Source organism: Neopsephotus bourkii, unplaced genomic scaffold (genome assembly GCF_033783945.1).
Source record: "Neopsephotus bourkii isolate Nb327-2 ecotype Australia unplaced genomic scaffold, CSIRO-AGI_Nbou_v1 NB_1526, whole genome shotgun sequence".
Lineage (NCBI taxonomy): Eukaryota > Metazoa > Chordata > Aves > Psittaciformes > Psittacidae > Neopsephotus > Neopsephotus bourkii.
In genome coordinates, this window is record NW_026902002.1 from 3,238,647 (window position 1) to 3,242,533 (window position 3,887).

General features: G+C 40.7%; 1 long non-coding RNA gene across 1 annotated transcript; it reads right to left on the reverse strand.

The window, feature by feature from the left end:
- Positions 1 to 1,667: 1,667 nt before the first annotated feature.
- LOC133221259 (uncharacterized) lies at positions 1,668 to 3,676 on the reverse strand. The gene is made up of 2 exons (XR_009727949.1): positions 3,489 to 3,676; positions 1,668 to 1,918 (listed from the first exon to the last, which is right to left on the reverse strand). It is a non-coding gene; the product is annotated as an uncharacterized LOC133221259 (long non-coding RNA).
- Between the last annotated feature and the right edge of the window lie 211 nt (positions 3,677 to 3,887).

Below are 3,887 nucleotides of genomic sequence, written 5' to 3' on the forward strand. Positions count from 1 at the left end.
TCCCCCCCCCTCTCCCTTTCACTTGCCTACTAAGAATAGCCTAATTTATTCATGCTTTTATTTGGCAACAGAAACTAGGCTGACCTGCCTCCCTTTTTATTCACACAGATAAAAGGGCTTTGGCAAAAAGGCAGAGGACACTCTCTGCATTTAAAGGTGTCTAGTGTTGCTCTCCAAAGGAATGACAGAATGGTTACTGCTTCTTTCATTGGTCCTTCTCTGCTCTCTGGCCTTCATCTCTTTTCTCTACGACTTTCTTTGGGGCTGTTCATGCCATAAAACTAGGTTAAATCTGGGGCGGAGGGGAGGGAAAAGAGTAAAAGAAACTCAAGTGCCTTCAGCATCTTGTTCAGAATAGTGTGGCACTGTGCAGCTACAGAGGTCCTATGTGTAACTCACAGTCTTGGAGCTCCAGGAAGAGATCATGATTTAGAGATTTTGTTGAGAGTGTGTGTGTTTGTTGGGGGCAGGGAAGAAAGGGGGCTGAAAAAGGGCTTGCATTAACCCTTCTTTTATCTTTGTATAACAAGAGCTGCTACTCAGAAAACGCTAGTCATTGAAGGAACTTCATGCATACCAAAACCAATCCACATGAGACAACCTCACTGTATATGTCCCTCTTACACCCTCAGCTGTGTACTCACAGCAGAGCCCTCCCGAGGAGCACATGCAGCCAAGCCATTACGCTGAAGACAGATAACGTAAAAATTAATTGCTAAGGACAAACACAGGGATCTTTCAAGCTGGACAAAACCTGTGTGTAACCAAACACAGCTTCAGTGCCTGCCTCTGTGTGCATCCACTTGGGTGAGCAAAGACCAGGGTTATCTGCTGTTGGATAGGGGTAAGAAAGCTTCTGTCTGGGTGAGTAAAGTTCAGCTGTTCCCTGCTTGATTAGTAAAACCTCAGACTAAACAATAATTTTAAAAAACCTATCAGAGCTGTGTTTTGTCATTCCTAATGGTGCTTCAGAAAAGCAGGGGCACTGCCTGACTGCTGTGCCAGGGAGTGTCTGCACAAGATAGGTCGCCCACAAAGCCAGGTCTTCTCCAGGCTACTAGAGCCTCACCTTCTCCACACATTTATTTCCATGGTAATTTTAGAAGTGTTTCAGGTGACTTTTTCCCGTGATTGCTGCTAAATTCAAGGTTCCCATTTCTCTTGAGTTTAGGTCATTGCATGCAATATATTTGTATAAAACTTGATACAGAAAGTCACAGAAAAAGGGGGCAAAGTAATTGTCTATGTCTGAAAAAAACAAATGCTGAAGGTGTTGATGTACAAGACTAGCTTAACAATATATCCCGCACTTTTAAAATTAACCACACCAACCACAAATCAATACTTGCCCTACTGAGCATCCAACTCCTGGTATATAATTCAAATTTATCACCCAAGTGACTGATTTTGTTACTTCTGCACCTTTTGGACTACCTTATTTTCTCAGCTATGCCAAAATAAATATGAATTCAGCAGATATATTATGGCTCATTCCACTGTAACTGAGAGCAGAATGTGACTTGTCTTCTTCTCAGATGCATTATTAAGGAAACTAGTGGGAGCACAGATTTTCCTGCTATGTTATCACATGATAAGGTCGAGTTGATCTGCAAAGTGAAACCTTTCAGAATTTTATTTGGCAGTTTGCTTTAAAACATCAAGTGGTAAATGGTTTCTGCTCTATTTCAGTTCTCATGAACACAGTTCTTTTACAACTGAACCCTTCAACAGGTTAGCAAACATTGTCTCTCTGCCAAGACATGCCATTTCTTTTTTTGTAGAATACTTCTTTTCTTCACTCCTCTGCCAACCCTTTTCTCCACACACTGCTTTCAGATTGCCAAGACGTGATCGTGTGCTTTAAAGTTGATTTTGGAATTACTTGGCATATCTTCTTAGCTTTCATCTATTTTTCTATCTGGAAACACAATAGAAAGCTTTGACTTTGGAGATATTTTTTTTAAGCACCTTTTTTGAGAACCTATCAAAGTGCTAGCTACCACTGATTTTGTGGAAAAAACTAAACTATCAGGGTTAATATTCTTTTCCATATACAGTTGAGAAAGGTTGAAACTTCAAAGCTAAAGTACAAATTTAACCTCCCTGCAAAGCTCAGGTATTGGCATGTTCTTATCAAGGTGAAAAATGAGATGTAAAGGGGAAGTCTTATGCAAGAGTAGACACCCTAATACACTCGAGCACTGTCCAAGAGGGATTCCCTAGTGCATAGACACCATCTAACCATATAAAATGTACCAGATTGGGCATCCAGAGGGTTGTGTCCTTAAGAAGCCTATTAGTAGAGTTAAAGGCACAATTAGTAACTGTGCTCCTGTCATCTCTCATCTTGTTGCACTAGTAGCAAAATATCGGTCTCACTTCTCTCCCTGATCAAAAGATCTTTTGAGTCCTCAACTCATTCTGGTAGCTCTGTCCTAAATGCTGTTTCTATTTTTTCCACACACTCTGTGAAGTTTAGCCTCAGTAACCCTGGAGTTCTTTCCCTATCTTCCTACTCCTTACACAGCCAATAATCATATTTGCCATTTTAAGAGTCAGCATCTACATCCTGGTAGGAGTTCTTGAATGAACTTCACTGGCCTTCCATTCTCCACATGCCATTCACATAGCTGTCTTTATGTTGGGTTGCTTCTTCAGTGTCTTGAAGTACTCAGATGCAAAAATATCACATGAGCCACCACATGTCTGTTTACAGCCTTCCTTCCATTGCCTTGAGCTCAATATAAAAATATGCTCATTTACATAACCTGTTGTCAGACATGCATACTTAAAGGCTAACCTGGCCACACAGCACAAAATCATGAGCTTGCTTGCCAAGGCTTTCCACTCCTACTCTTTGTAATAGGTTTCAGAAGCATCTACAGAAATCAAAAATACCTCTTCTGTCACGAGAACACAGGATGACCAAACACAGAACAGCTTAGAGCTGCATAAATGCCATTTATTTATAGATCAAAGATCAATAAAAAACCTATATTTATATAACTGGAACTTATAACACAACCCAAAATGGAGATGTTTTCTTCAATCAGTTCTTGCCATAAACACTGGCAACTAACCTATCCTATGGAGGAATGACCTTCAAGTAAGGTTTTGTGGAGTGTCAGGTGCAGTCTATCAGCCAGAATGGTTTAGGCTTCCCCATGTAGAGAAGGATCCAGGATTTTGGAGTGAGAAACTGTTTTAATGCTCTTTCCACCCCCTTCCCATGGGCTGTTGTTACAGGTTTGGTCGGATCAGTGAAGGGCTCAATGCATGACAACCGAACGGTAAAAGCTCTGCAGGTTCAGCAACTCTTCCTAGCAGTAAGGAGTCTATACTTTCTCAAAAATAGTCCAAAACCATCACCCCAGGGTACAATATGAAGAAAAATAAGCTACTCAAAACATGCAAAAAAAAAAAACCTAGGTAAAATGTGACTTAAGTTAATTTTTCCCAGAAGAAACATATAAATCACTTGCTACCACCTGTTGTCTTCTGCCAGTTGAAGGACAGTGGATTTTAAATTCAACTCCGCAAGTTTTTTGAAATTCCTTATTTCATGCCTCAAACATTTAATTGCTTCTGACTGCCTTCAGGAGTTGCACTGGAAGAAAAGCCGTTGTGCAAGGCAGCTGGGAGATCTCAAGCAGTTCCAACTTTTCCGAGTTAATTCTATAGCCTGAAAGCAAGCCAAGATCTTGGATTAACACTAGAAGGGCGAGGATTGTGGCTTCAGAGTTTGTTACAAACAAAAGCACATTGTCAGTGGATAGCATCAAATGGTACTTTCAGTGAGCCAACCTTGATACCCTGAATACTTGAGTGAAAGCATACCGTGACTGCTATTTATTTCAGAGCATCATCAAACTCTGGTGTTGTTGCAA